The sequence below is a fragment of the Jaculus jaculus genome, unplaced genomic scaffold (genome assembly GCF_020740685.1).
Source record: "Jaculus jaculus isolate mJacJac1 unplaced genomic scaffold, mJacJac1.mat.Y.cur mat_scaffold_35_1_3033546_arrow_ctg1, whole genome shotgun sequence".
Taxonomy (NCBI): Eukaryota; Metazoa; Chordata; class Mammalia; order Rodentia; family Dipodidae; genus Jaculus; species Jaculus jaculus.
The window spans coordinates 480714-496597 of record NW_025423491.1 but is presented as its reverse complement, the minus strand read 5'-3'; the positions used below and the strand labels follow the sequence as shown (position 1 = coordinate 496597).

General features: G+C 40.2%; 1 long non-coding RNA gene across 1 annotated transcript; it reads right to left on the bottom strand.

The window, feature by feature from the left end:
* Positions 1-5868: 5868 nt before the first annotated feature.
* Positions 5869-9378, bottom strand: LOC123457306. Its single transcript, XR_006634967.1, has 3 exons — positions 9257-9378; positions 8636-8766; positions 5869-5996 (listed from the first exon to the last, which is right to left on the bottom strand). It is a non-coding gene; the product is annotated as an uncharacterized LOC123457306 (long non-coding RNA).
* Positions 9379-15884: the final 6506 nt, after the last annotated feature.

Here is a 15884-nt window from a genome sequence, read left to right as displayed (position 1 = left end):
AAGCAGACAACTTCTCACGATCCTTGACAGATATCTGACCTGCAACTTCTGGGATTATTCAATAATCCCAAATAGTCCTATAGTGCCTGGAATTCGATGTCCTCCATAAACTGATGTTTTGATTGCTGGGTGTCCAGGTGGTGGTAATTTGGAGGCGAAGCCCTGATGGAAGAGGTATTTTCTGATGGTATTATTAGCTATCTCCCCCTTTTGCTAAAGTTCGGCTTATTCTCCTGCTGTGGCAGAGGTGATGTCCAGCCTCTGCTCATGCTATGCATTCCCCTGACATGAAATTTCCCTCTTGGGACTGTAAGCCAAAATAAGACATGTTCCTCCCATCAGCTGCTTTTTCCTAGCAACGAAAAGGTAACTACACCTTCTCAAGAACCTGCAGGCATTCCGGGACTATAACTAAAGGGTTGTTTTTTCTTGAGGGTGCAAATACCAAATGGTGGGTCTCTTCTCTGCATCTGACACCTGCATGTCTTAATCGTGTGAATAGTATGAAACATCCAGAATCCATATTCTTCTGTCGCCTGTTGTAAGGGGATCACTGCCCCGGAGAAACACTCTCAGCCCTTTTACAGTTTAGGGTGTGGCAGGGTAGGCTGACGAGGTTCATCTAACACCTGAGCCAACCGGCATTCTGAAAACCATACCTTGGTCTGGGTCAGAAGGGTTCTTTCCATACCTGAGATGTTCTGATTCAACTCACACGTAGTCCCTCTCCTCTAAAAAACTCATTTCATCTGCTTAAAAGTTCATCATCGGGGTCCGGGTGGCTTACGGCTCACTCTCCTCTCACACCCGCTTTTGCAGCCATCTCCTTGGGGTCCAGAGCACACTAGTCTCGGGACGGCCCGTCAAGGTCGCAGGTTTGTTCTGGGCTCCGCCGGCCCGCAGAGCAGGTGGGAACGCGGCGATCCGCAGTGCTTCCAAGGCTCGCACCGGGCCGGGGCCGGTCTTCCAGGTCCGCACGCCGCGGGCTCCCGCCGCTCCGCCCTGCGCGTCCCGCCGAGCCAGGGCGTTGAAGCTCCGGGCCCCGCAGCGCGGTCGGCGTCCCCCCGCGGCTCACAGGACGCCCCGTAGCTGCCGCGGCTCGCCACCCCCGTCCCACGTACTCGGCCGAGAGCTCCATAGCGACCGTCCAGCTTTAAGAGCGCGGCCATGGGGGGGGGGGTGGGGGTGAGGGCAGAAAGACCATTGTGTGGAATTCTTACAGGTATTTCTCATTTGGTGCCAAAACAATGTAATTAGTACTGTTTTTAGGAGGCAAGTGGTATAGCATCCTCTAATGTGTAGCCTCCCAAAAGCAAATATATATGCAATGTAATTAGTTTATACTATATGTGTGTGTGTGTGTATGTATATATGTATGTGTACATATATGTGTGTATACATATATATATACACACACACACACGTTAATATTCTAAAAATATAAAATTTGAAGTATATCAGGATAAAAACATTCAAATAATACCAAGATAAGATGTAAACTTAACAGAGCATAATCGAGAGTTAATTTGCAAGGCTTCAGATTATGAAGAATTGATATATTTACTTTCAAAATTCATTAAGTAAACTAATATATAATTTTTTTTAGCTTCATAGCAATAAGTTGCAGAAGGTGAAACTCTCACATAGTAAGAGAATGGATACAATAAAAGGCTATATTCAAAATTTCAAATAGTTAATCAAATGCCCAAACGCACTTTTAAGAAGAAACATCTGGGCGACCGCGGCGTTCCCCAGGGAAGGGAGCGCCAGCGAGGCCAACAAGCATTCGCACTTCGGCCGGCCGACGAGCAGCCGCTCCTGCCGCCGCCGCCGCCGCCGCCCGGGGGGCTCGCCTGCAGCCCCGAGGCAGCGGGGCCAGAGCTGCTGGAAGCGGGCAAGCAGGCGGGGGGCCCGAGCCGCGCCCCAGACCCGCAGCCTGAGAAGACGGCCTCACCGCTGCCCGCCCATGCCGCTGCCCGCCGCGTCGCTGCTCCTCCCGGGCTCCGAGATGTGGGTCTCGCTGGACCATATCGTTGAGGATGCGCTCATCCTGTCGTTCCGCTCGGGGACAAGCTCTTCTCCAGGGTGTTCATGGATCTGTCCAAAGGTTTGGGCCCCAGGGGATCCCTGTGACGGTATTTCCCCCAAAAGGAAATACAAGGCTAAGCCGGAAGCCATGCCACTCCAAAGTAATCCATTCCAAGAAAAGAGAGAAATCAAGCGTGAGGTGCATGGTGCTCTTCCTGACAACCCTTGTCGTGTCTCACGTCCAGAGCTGAGCCTGGTTGAAAGCGGACTTGCAAGCCACCTCCTCTTCCATGAAGGGGCTCCTTGCCCTCCCCCCTTGTTTATCAGGGACATATACAACCAGTCAGTAGCTCAGCCACGTCCTCGGAGCGACCCAAGCGAAAGACGTACAGGGAAGAGCCCACTTAATAATGAATGCTATCAAACTAAGACCCAGGCAAGTCCTGTGTGACAAGTGCAAAAACGGTGTTGTTGCCGGAAAAAAGGAAATAGGAAAGGTAGTTGGGGCAGTAGTGGGGATTAAAACTGTCAGGTTTGAGTCATCTCTTGTCTGATGGCCTATAACAAACTTTAAAACTTTTGGTTTGGGATTTTAGATAGGTTTTATTTTGGGCAACAGTTCACTGCTAAATTTGGTCAGATTTCTCCTGACTGGCTGGCCCTAAATTCTTAGGATATGTCCTCGTAAATTACACTTTGTAAATGATATGTCATATGTAATTGTTGCACTTTGGATGTACCTAATTTAATAATTTAAAAGATTTCCATTTTAGGTACCTGTTTGCAGGTCAGAAAATGAGAAATGTAATTGTATAATGCTGTGAAATGTAAAACAAAAAGCAAAAAGCTGTAAATAAAATCAACTACGTCCAAATTATTTGTGTGTGTTTCTCAAAAACCTTTGAAAAATTTCAAGGTGGTAGAAAATTATTTTTGTAATAGTGGTTAGAAAGGGTTAAAAGATAAACTTCATTTTCTATTTGCCCTATATCAGAGAATATTTTATCTGAGAATAGGTAAAATTGAAAATTAAAAGGTGAATCAGATACTCATGAAGTGAGGTTTGTAGTTATGAAATCTGGTAATTTCTGGCTTTGCTAACTCCTCTCCAATTTCTCATAAACATGTAGGTTTTAATTTTTTCATTTTTAGCTTTAATAATTTGTCATAATTTTTAAACATTTACTCAATTACATTTGGTTTCCTCTCTGGTTTTCTGCCTCAGGTATTACTAATGCTTTGGGGGCTAGTAACTTTGCTTTTGTGCCTGTCCCTAAGATTTGATTTCCTACTTTCTAGTTTTAGCTTTGTATTGTTAGTGACAAATCTGATTGTCTGTGGAGGCAAGCTTGTGTCTCTTAAATTTAATTTAACTTGTGGATTTCTAAATAATGCAATTGAAATACATTAATTGCTTACCATGGAGTTAATAAAGATTAATGGAAATTAGAAATCAGTCTGTCAGCTTCCTTAAGCTAGACATTACCAATTTCTGCAAAAGCAAGTAAATTTCTTCTGGGAACTTGGTCAATGCTTTTTGATTTTAATAAACACACAATTTAAAATGTAAAAAAGAAACAGAAACAGCGTTTTCATGAAATGTTGCTGTGACAATTGGGTAACCACTCAAAGAAGAATGCAAATGGCCTACTAATGCTCTCCACAAACACAAATCAACTAAAAATAGACTCCAAAGTCTATTTTTAAGTGTAAGCAGCTTTGAACTCAGTTCCAACTTGATTTCTTTACATATTGTAATAGAAGATGTTCAAAACTAAAGATATACAAACAATTCATTTGAAACTCACTACTTGATAAGTTTGTTGAAAATATTAATTTTATAAAAGTATTTGTATTAAGGGCTATGACCTAGGTAGATAAAATTGCCTCTAGACACCAAAGGTTATTAATTGAAAAAATTCTGGGCTGCCAAGATGGCTCAGTGTTTAATGTGCTTGCCTGCAGAGCCTAACGACCTTTTTGATTCTCCTTTACCCATGTAAAGTCAGTTGCACAAAGTGACACATGCATCAGGAGTTTGTTTGCAGCAGCAGCAAGAAGCTCTGGTGCACCCGTTATCTCACTTTCTCTTTCTCTCTGTCTCTCTCCTCACTGTCTCTCTCTCTCTGTTTCCAGATTTATAAATAAAGATCTTAACAAATATTCTATGCCAGGGATGAGATACGACCAATAACTTGTGGGTCAGTGATGTGACAGAGGCCCCCAAAACAATATATACTAAGGCTGTTGCTCTTGGTTGCATACCTAAACTTTATGATAAGTCTTCACTTTTGTTTCTTAACTATAACCTTACAAAGCTTTACAAACCTGTAAACTCTTGTCGATCCTAAGTGTTTCTCAACATTCCACTCACAGATAAGTTCCCTACCTTCATGTTCTCATGTAATCCAATAGTAATACCAATCTATACCAAGCCTACATTCTCTCCATTTCTAATTATAGTAACAAATATCCTAACCTACACCTCACTATACTTGCTTCTTCATTCTTGAGTTTTCATTATTGAAGTTAAATAAGCAACTGTTTTTAACTTATTAGTATGGTATTTATATAGTAGGCTTATTAGTTTTTGTTACTTCTAAATTTAATATTATACTTTAAGAACAATATCAGAAGCCAAACTAGATCCTTATGTGCATCAGATGAACATTTACACTATGAAGTACACAGTACAACCTAACTCCACTTGAATATTATAAATACTTCTAGGCATAAGGGTACAGTGCAAAGGAGTGTAAATTCCAACAAACTAAAAGCCATACATGAGACCATAGGAAAGAATAAGCCATGCTAAAATTATAGGGCAAGAGAGTGCTAAAAAATGAGAAAAATGATAGAAAAATACAGACATTTCAGTAACTCAATATCAATGGCCTCAATGCTGCAACAAAAAGATACAGATTAATAGGTTGACATTGTATATATGTAATTATAATGATTGTAATGGGGAGGTAATATGATGGAGAATGGAATTTCAAATGGGAAAGTGTGGGGGTGGGGAGGGAGGGAATTACCATGGGATATATTTTGTAATCATGGAAAATGTTAATAAAAATTTTTAAAAAAAGATACAGATTGGCAAACTGAATTAAAAGGCAGAATCTCTTTGTTTATGGCCTTAAAAATCTCAGCACTCCATGAAAGATAGACACTACCTTAGGGTAAAAGTATGCAAAATGGCATTCCAAGAAAATGGGCCTAGAAACAAGCAGGTGTTGGTATTCTAACCTGAGAGAATAGACTGCAAACCAACATTAGAAGAGATAAAGAAGGAGCTAGAGACATGGCTTAGCAGTTGAGATGCTTGCCTTCAAAAATCAGAGGACCACAGTTTGATTCCCCAGGACCCATGTAAGCCAGATGCACAAGGTGGCGCATGCATCTGGAGTTTGTTTGCAGTGGCTGGAGGCCCTGGCATGTCCCATTCTCTCATTATTTCTATCTCTCTCTCTCTCTCTCTCTCTCTCTCTCTCTCTCTCTCAAATAAATAAATAAATAAAAGTAAAAGATCTTTTAAAAGGAGAGATAAAAAAGTTCATTTTATACTTATCAAGTAAACAATCCAGCAAGAGAATAATTCTAAACATACATACACCAAATTTTGGAACACCCAATTTCATTAAATAAATATTATTACATGTAAAGTTTCACATAACCTCAAGCATATTAGTAATGGAGAATTTAATACCAGGCACGTATTAATTGAGATGTCATTTGGCAAAATATAAACACAGAACCATCTGGATTAAATGATGTCTTAGAATGAATGAACTTACCAGACATACACAGAACATCCCATCCAAATGAGGCACAATGCACGTTCTTTCTGCAGCATATGGAACCTTCTCTAGTGATTTCGAGAAAGCAGTGAGTATGTTTGTCTCACAATTTCAGCAAATTCATTCTATGCTCACTAAATTGCCAGTGTGATGAGACAGCAGCACATCCTTAGTGGAACATAAGGAAGAATGTGTTCTCACAGAGTATAGAGGAAGAGGAATAGTTTGTGTGCCAGTATTCCATGCAAGAATGTAGTAAAATGTCATTTGGTATTGACAGCAGAGCACCCCACTTAAATGTAAACTCTCCTAATAACATCAAATTTTGGAGACAAAATTTCAGTCTATAATAATTACTAAATAATTACTTTATTCACCAAACACTGTATTAAGAAATAATTAGGCTGATTTATGTAATTCTTTATGTAGACAGAGTAATAGAGAAATGATGCAAAAATCTATTTATTGGATGAGTCTTTCATTTTAAACAAATATTATTTTCTTTTTTTAAAATTTTTTTTATTTATTTATTTGAGAGCGACAGACACAGAGAGAAAGACAGATAGAGGGAGAGAGAGAGAATGGGCGCGCCAGGGCTTCCAGCCTCTGCAAACGAACTCCAGACGCGTGCGCCCCCTTGTGCATCTGGCTAACGTGGGACCTGGGGAACCGAGCCTCGAACCGGGGTCCTTAGGCTTCACAGGCAAGCGCTTAAATGCTAAGCCATCTCTCCAGCCCAAATATTATTTTCTTAATTCTGAATTTCATTGAATGCAGAACTGAATATTGTGGATGACTGGCTTTAAATAGCTCATAAAAATGGTTTCATGTTTCTATTAGTTTTGAAGTATATTTTACATATTTATGCAAAACTTTGTGACTAGTTTCTTCATGTATGTATGACAAAACAAAATTTATGAATTTATCATATCTATGTTTTGAAAGAATTTAAAAAATCAACAGTTAAATATCCATATTTTGCAGTATGATATTTCAAAATTTGTATAAATGGTTCATATTTTAGAGTACTCAATAATTTTATATTTTATGGTATTTTGGAAGGCTATATGTTCTAATTGTATTTATTCACAAAATAGATAACAGGCCATTGAACTAAAGCCTCCTATAAGGATTGTAAGATTCTAAATATTCATACGTGAAAAAAATCTGAAATTCAAATAATTCATTACATGTGAATGCTACTTAAAGCCACATGATAGTATGCCCACTAGAAACTTGTTCAAAAAGTGTCATATCCTTCCATTATGAATTACCAATGTCTATTTCTGCACTCTAGCAGTGGATTGTAACAGCAGCCTCAGAGACCATGTGACCATAAAGCTGAAATGATCTACTATCTAGTCCATTCCAAATAAATATACTATACTTAAATTACACTAAAAATGGCATGTTGCTGCCTTCAGTAAAGTCAATATCATAGTTACCTAATCAAATAAGAACCACAGTATAAAAAATTCAAATCATAAAAATGAATATTGAAGCTCTAATATTATGCTCTTGATTTGTTGGGCTAGAATAATCATATCTATGTTTTTGAAGGAAGGATCAAGAAGTTTAATTTCTTTGAGTGAGCAGAGACTCATTTGTGGAAGATAAAACATTTCTGGAGAGGGACGAATGTAATTAAAGTCTCTGAAATGTGAACTCATCCAGTCACTGACAAGATAAGAATTGTGCTGTGTGTAGTCTATCTAATTTTAAAAGAATCAACATAGTATTTCATACCTATTGTGTGGAATCATGTCATACATTGTTTACTTTTACATATTATATGTGCATGTCTTCTTACTATTTCATCATAATTTGGGGGATGTAGGCCCTAATCTTACTCATAAAGGAGACACATCCTATCACAAGTATATAAAAAATCTTATAAATAAAGCAATGGGTAAATGCTTGAAGTTTTTTTTTATTATTTTTGTATGAGGGTTATAGAAGTCTGGGTGACACACAAGCTAAAACCAATTAAAAGTAAAACTGCTGATCTAGTCACTTGGCCACTATTATTTACACTTCTCCAAATATTATATTCAGAATTGTATTGTACAGAAAGATATTCTGGTTTGATATCAGTTCATGTTATATAGGAACAAAATGCTGATATATTCCTTCAGGAAAGACAAGAACATTTAGGAAAAAAAGCTGGATGGTATAGTAGATCATCATCTTACTTTTTCCAGGAAGATGACGCGTTAATGCAAAGACTTATCTCTTCCACTTGCATTATTCCCCCTGCCTGGCTGTCTTTCATTTGGATCATGAAGAACACTTTCACTGTCACAGAAGTTCTGCAGGCACTCTATGTATCTATTCCCTTCACCATTTCATCAAATGACTGATGATTTAACAATTTATATTCTATTTCAAGGTTCCAGGTGCTGAACTCTCTGCTCCTGTGCATGGATAAAATCTCTTTCACATTTGAGTTCTATTTTATGTTACTTTGCATAGTAAGCTAAGCATTTTATTTAAAAATATCCAATTGTAATATGAAAGATTTTGTCATGGTGCCTTGGATGTGATGTGATGTGTCAGGATGAACATTATAACAGTGAGCTGTATCATGTATAAGGACAGAAAAGAAGAGATGAAAGTAATCAGGATCAAGAAAGGGGCAATCAATGAAGATCTACTAGGAACAAATTCTTAATCACACCTTTTCAGTACTGCTACTATGAAAAGCCAGTCCCTGAGTGTTGAATCCTTAACAGACAAATGACATCCTGTATTGCAACTGATACTCAGCAGAAGTTACACTACTTATAGTAATGGACAAATAATTTTACCTCTCAGTCAATGTGGGGGGAATCAATGCCTCTGGATATTGCTTCACAACTGTGGTTCCTCTGCTTTCTCTTCTGCAAAATTCTCTGAGCAATGGTTATGTGTCTTTTATCTCCTCAGGTCCAGCTCCTATCTGAAAAACAGAAGCAGATTCTCCAATGGAGAATGAAGTCAGCACCAGTTAAATGGCATAAAAATTATTAATTTAGAGAGAATTAAAAGGATGTAGACCCTCTTATAGTCTAAAGCTAGTGGGAGCTTGACAATGGAAAGCAGAATCATTTGGATATGTTTCTGACTTGTTTCTCAGTTCCAGATATGGTTTCCTTTCCACTGAGTGGATCTGTTATCCAATCCAAGAGCAGGTGGTTTCCCACCATGGCTGTGTGTCACTATTGCACTTGTGTGAGCATGTGGGCATCACATCAAGTTGTTTGCTTCTGAGTCGCTTAGACTGTGAGTTGCTTGGACAGATGTTGGCCACTTTTCCCTAGTAGCTCATGTAGCACCTTACAGCACTAGATTGGCTAATTGTCTGATAACTAGCTCTCCTCTGGATTCCAATCAGGTTTCTCCATTGTCTGTGATGACAGTGTATGGTGTCTTTAGTAGTAGGGTCTTACCATTAACCTCTGGTGGGTAATCAGATGCACTGACAGAAGTCTGTCTCATTTATTTTGGGAGATCTAGTAGGTCTCTCTGATCAACAGCCCATTTTGGATGTAGACCACATGCTGGTATAAGGAGTTACAGGCCAAAGCCAAGGAAAAAGAAAAAAAAAAAAAAGACAGAGAAGGAAGAGAAACATGAGAAATTTGAGGTTAGGTTTCATATCTCCAGGGCCCTTCAGATGCTCCCCCTAAGGCCCTCTTGTGGGATCCACCTTTTGGTCTGATTTATAGGATATGGGATTCTACAGTGCCAGGCCAATTTGGATTCAGTTTTGTGTCCCCCCCCAACCTTTCCATTCCCCCAAGCCTTACCCTCCCTATTGCCCAGACCTTGAGATGCTATTCAGGTATGTCAGTAACTAAGGCTGATAGGAATGGCAGGTGAGTGAGATCATGTGACAGTTGTCTTGTTATTGTGTGAGTTCGGTTGGAATGATCTGTTCCATGCTTGACAATTTCTACAAATTTCAATCTGTCATTTTGTTTTCTTACTGCTGAGGAGAATTCCCATGTGGATATACCACATCTTGGTTATCCAATCAACCAATGATGGGCACTTGGGTTAATTCCAGTTTTTAACTATTATGAAATGAGAAGCTATAAACATAGTTGAGCAAATATCTCTGAACTGAGATGTGGAGCTTTTAAGTTAAATGCCCATTGAAGGGAATAACAGGGTGTGTTGATAACTCTATATTCATCCTTTTCGGGATTCTCCATATTTATTTACATAGTAGTTGTATCAACTTACATTCCCACTGACAATGAATGAATTTTCCTATTTCTCCACATCCTTGCCAACATTTGTTTTTATTTGATTTCTTAATGTTTACTACTCTTACTGGGGTAAGGTGGAATCTCATAGTTGTGTTTTTTGTTTGTTTGTTTTTCTGGTTTTTGTTTTTTGTTTCTTTTTGTTTTTCGAGGTAGGGTCTCACTCTAGTCCAGGCTGACCTGGACTTCACTATGTAGTCTCAGGGTAGCCTCGAACTCATGGCGATCCTCCTACCTCTGCCTCCCAAGTGCTGGGTTTAAAGGTGTGTGCCACCACACCTGGCTTCATAGTTGTTTTAATTTGCATTCCCCTAATGATTAGAGATATTGAACATTTTCTTAAGTAAATGTTAGCCATTTGTAATTCTTCCTCTGAGAGCTCCCTATTTATTTCTCTGCTCCATTTTTGGAGTGGGTTGTTTGATTTCTTATTGTTCAGTTTTTTTCTTATTAGTTATGTACACAATGTATACAGTCATGTTGACACCATCATTAGCCTCCTTCTTGGTCTCCCCCCTCTGCAGGGACCATCCTTATTGGGGAATATGGGTCATACATTTTGGGGTTAGCCATTGGTTATGGAGAAGTGGCAATGTCTCTGTGCATAATGACCCAACATGTGGCTCTAACATTCTTTCCACCCCCCTCATCCACAGATTTCCCTGGGCCATGTTGTGTTCATTTTAGGTCTGCTTCAGTACTGAGGTCTTGGGACCCTCTCTGTCTCTGGAGATCTGGTTTGGTAGGAGTTGAGTGTTCTCTGTGACTATCTCCTCTCCTTCACCCTTGTGCTTGTGCCACGTTCACCAAGAAAACAGCACACTTGCTGGTTCCACCAATTATTCTTAGTTTCAGCTGGGGCCCTTTTGAGGTGTGATGGGATGGTTTTCTCCTTAGTATCTACATTCATCTGAAAAACAAAAGCAAATTCTCCAATGAAGAGTGAAATTAGCACCGGATAATGGGATAATCATTGTTTTTTTAGGGAGAATTTAATAGGCAAAGGCCCTTTTGTAGCTCACAATTGGTGGGAGCTTGATAGTGGACAGGAGACTTGATTTTGTGTATGCTTCTGACTTGATTCCAAGCTCCAGCTATGGGTCCTGCACCACTGAGGGGATCAGTTAGCCAAATCAAGACCAGTTGGTTTCCCACCATGACTATGCACCACTATTGCACTTGGGTGAGCATCATGTCAGGTTGTATGCTACTGAGTAGTTTAGACAATGAGTTGCTTGGACAGATTGTTCCAACCAACTGATTTTTAAATTTTAATTCATATATTTTAATTTACTGTATTTTTAATGTGTATTTGTTCTCTGACAATGTTTATCAGGTTAATGGCTACATGACCAGAACAAGTAGGTAAGTCACCTGTTATTACTATGAAAGGGATAGCATTTACTAGAATAGTGGTCTCTTAAAGTCAAGGTATGTTATAGACAGCTGTCTTATAGTGTGAAGTCTTTCAGCAGCAGTAAAATCAGTTCACACACTTCTCTGTGTGTGTGCATTTGTATATATATGCATCTGTGTATAGTTGCATGTATGGGTGCCTATGTGCCATGGCACACATGTGGAGGTCAGAGGACAACCTTAAGGTGTCAGTCCTCATCTTCTCCCTTGTCGGAAATGGTTTCTCTGCTGGTAATGCCTGATTACAGGATTCTCCTAGCAGTATTCCTGTTGCCATATGTGTACTGGGCTGAGCTACCTGTGTCCAGCTTGACATGAGCACTGAGGAGCTGAGCTCCAGTGTCAGGCTTGCAAAGCACTTTTAATCACCAGAGAGAGCCTCTAATGTACAACTTTTTTTTTAAAGGTATGGTCTTGTTAGCACAGGCTGACCTGGAATTCACTAAGTAGCTCAGGCTGGCCTTGAACTCACAATCCTCCTATCTCTGTCTCCCAAATGCTGGGACTAAAGGTATGTGCCACCATGCCCAGCCCAATGCACAAATTTTGAGGATTTCTTTATTTTAAAGTCTTTTGCTATTGGAGAAGCATCCATCCAGCATAGTGTTAACTAAACCCAAAGGTACCTCATGAATACCCATTGATTAATGAGTACGTATAAAATGGAATACCATTATTTCTCTGGTTATTTCACAAGAGATCTTCCTAATAGTGAGGAAAAAAACCCTAAGAACCAGTGTGGGATTAAAGGCTGTCACTCTCTTCCACCTCCTCCCCATGCTGACCTGGAGCTATATTTTTTGAGGATGTTGTCCAAAAGGCCGACAAGCTCTTGGGCATTGATGAACTTCTGCGTGCTGAGGGTATACATCTTCTCATAGAAGTCTGCGATCTCCATCCGAGCCTGCACAAAAGAGCAGAGCTGCTCCGACAGGTGAGAAAGGATTTCTTCCATGTGGGGAGTGGTCCCACCGGGAGCACCTCGGCCAGTCACCACCTTCTTCAGCTCATTATGTAGGGAAGTATAAATGGTCCAGATGGAATCCTTCCTGCTGAAGAAAGACTGGCTCCATAGTTTGTGCCCCAGGTAGGTGAGGCTGTGTAGACCTTCTCTGCTGCAGCCAGGTGTGCTAGGGCGGCCAGCAGCGACAACCAGCTGCCCCCTGCGCCCTTGTTGGCCTCCCGTTCCTTCTCCACATTGTCCTTGGCCTTGTCATACAAAAAGATACCTAGGTGAGAGAATGTCTCCAGCACCGCCTGTTCCACAGGCACCAGGACGGCCAGCGGGATAGACTGCCCCAAGCGACCTGCACTCCGGCTCCACCCACGTCTTGTGTGTGTGTGTGTACAGAGGCCAGAGGGTATTCCTTTCAGTGTACATCTTGTATCACCTCATCCGTGTATATCTTTCCCTGAGATGGGGTCTTTCCCTCAACATGGAGCTACAGCCCACCAGCAAACCCCACCTATTCTTGACCTGCACCTTCCACCCACCATGGACTAGGGATACAGATATGTGTAGCCATACTCACATTTGTACATAGTTTCTGAGGAGTCAAACTTGGAAGTTCTGGCCTAAATTGTCCTCATTCTTTAGTTCTTTAGTGGCAGGAGCTCTTAGCTCTGAGTCATCTCCTTGCTCCACTTTCTCATGGGGCTTCTGGGTCTTGAAATTATGTCTGCATGCTTATGAGGCACACACCTTAATGATCAAGCTGTCTTCCCAGCCCAGGGAATACTTTGGAGGGCTCAGTGTTTCTGGCTGGATTCTGCATTCCTCATTGAATCCACAGTCAGGTAATTTTACTTAGCAGTTGAATAGTGGTTCAGCTGAATGGTAGGAATGCTGGATTAACATGGGCTTAAATCTAATATACATTTACTACTTGGGAGACCAAGGGAAAAAATTTTTCATGTGAAGAAAGGGGAAGTCATTGATTTTATTTTGAAGAATGTATAGATCAAAAATAATTCAAAGATAATTGCATGGCTAGTTTTTGTGCACAGATCATATACCCTTGAGTCCAAGGGCTCATATTATTCAGTTTTCTTTAAATTTGAAATGGAGGCATGGAAAGATGGCTTACCAGTTAAGGCATTGTTCTGAAAATGCAAAAGAATAAGATTTGATTCCCCAGGGTCCATGTAAGCCATATGCTTACACGTGTGCCTCAAGTTTGTTTGCAGTGGTTGGAAGTTCTGGGGCACCCATGTTTGCTCTCCCTCTCTCTGTCTCTCTCTCCTTTTTCCCTCTCTCTCAAATGAATAAATCAAATTAAAAAAATAAAAGTAAATAAATAAATTTGTAATAGGAATTTGTGTCTGGAGATTAGAAAGTAGAAAGAAGGATGGGGCATACATTTCACTTCAGTGCCTTCTTCACAAAACAGTTCTGCAATTCTTCCAGTGAGTCAGAGTTGAGTCACCACCTGTCATCACAGTTCATTAATGAGCTCATGGAGATTATGGACAGATTGTGTACTTAGTTCCTTGGGCTTATCCCTTTATTTGGACTAATGTAGCAAGTGTCATGGGCTTGGGGAGACATTAAACATTTTTGCTTTTTACAAGACAAGGTGTTATTTTAGAATGCAATCCATTCCCACTCCACCTTGCAACCAAACAAAGAACTGTTATTGCAGTGCAGGTTCTAACTTCTACATGATCATTCTCAAATACACAATTCCTTGAAGGGGAAAAGAATGGAAAAATCAAATCAGTCTTTAGGAGGCTTGGAGGAAACCTACCTTGTCTTCTCTTTCCTATAAAGAGATTAGTTTCAGTGATTTGCCTTCTGGGGCCCACCCTCTTTTATCCCATCTGATTTCTGTGGGAGGCTAAGTCTAGAGCTATCCAGATGAATTTGAATGGAAATAGGAATTTGGATAACCAAAAAACTTAATTTGAATTTGAAACAGCCTAACATTCTTTTCTCCTGACTATAATATACAAATTCTACCAAGCACACAACCTCCCATGCCCCCGTTTGCTACTGTTGGGTATGGGATTTGGAGTTTATGTAAGTCAGAGGAGCTCTGCTTAAAGAAGTTGTCACTGGTAGGCTATTCAGTTTTAGACATCAACCGGATGATTATGCAGACAAAATCTTCTCAGTTTCTCATGGTGACACACATTAATGAAAAAATCAGAGTTACATGGCCCACATGGTTTATCAAGGAATGCTTCTCAATCCCATGGGTCTTCCCTGGAGCTTTGACCCTTCTGTACCCAACTCTGACACCCAGGACTGTGGAATGTAACCCTTAGCTTATTGTCAGTTAAAAATACCTTAAGGGAATGATATAGCTCTTAAGAAACTGCTGAAGTGAACTGTTCCAGAACTCTTTAGTTTAGGTAGTGTTGGGGTCAAAAAGTGAGACAATGTAAGTAAAGGGGGAATTATTTTTCTTAGGTAAGAAAATACTGTACTGATCTGTCAAAGGAAGTGTGTGTGTGTGTGTGTGTGTGTGTGTGTGTGTTGAACAATGCCTGGAGTTTGGCTGAATCAAGAAAAATTCTATAGCTTGATACACAAGCATGCTTGAAGTTTCAATCAGCTACATTAATTCTGTATTTATTTTACTTTTGTGATTTGAGTCCATTCTTCTGGCTAAAGCCATAGCAGAGTGACTGAAACATACACATTTCTTATTGTACAGTCACTAAAATATATAAATGTAATATAATTTGTGTTGTGCATCTTAAGCTAGTGAAAGGGAAAACCATTCCTGAAGTAGGTAAAGTACACTGGAGGACATTTGTGCTTGCTCCTGAGACTCAAATGTATGACAAAAAATGAAAACTTCCAGACTTAATGTCAGATTTTCTAAGCAAAGGAATTGGTAGCTTACAAATCAAAAGCTACAAAAAGTAAAAGGGAACTGAGGTAACATCTAGTTGTACATGGAAAAGTTTCCTGAGGAACATGATATGAGGAACAGGTGAATGGAAACTGGAGCAGGAGCCTTGGGGAGAAGGCTCTGCAGGGCTTGTGGGAGTGGAGCAGGGGCTGAGATCTCCCTTCCCCCACCCTGAGAAACCCTCTGTGACTCCTCCCTGCACTATGATATAGACCTCCCGCTGCCCAGGCAACCTCAGAATCCAGTTGTCTCGGGCAGCCTTGAGATTCCAACTACAGAGAAGTTTCTCTTTTCTGAATAGCCATACTGAATCATGGCTGAACTTTGGCTCAACTTTCTCAGACACAGACTCCAACTGCACCTTGTAGTACCTGATACTCACACTATTCTTACCATCACCCTGCAAAAGTAAAGACATCAGAAAGGTAAGGAAGTATGATGACCCTCTCAGAGGTTTATTTATTTATGTTTTTGTTTCTCATTTCTGTTCTGTTACTGAGTACATTTGTCTATCCTTGGAAACAGGACAC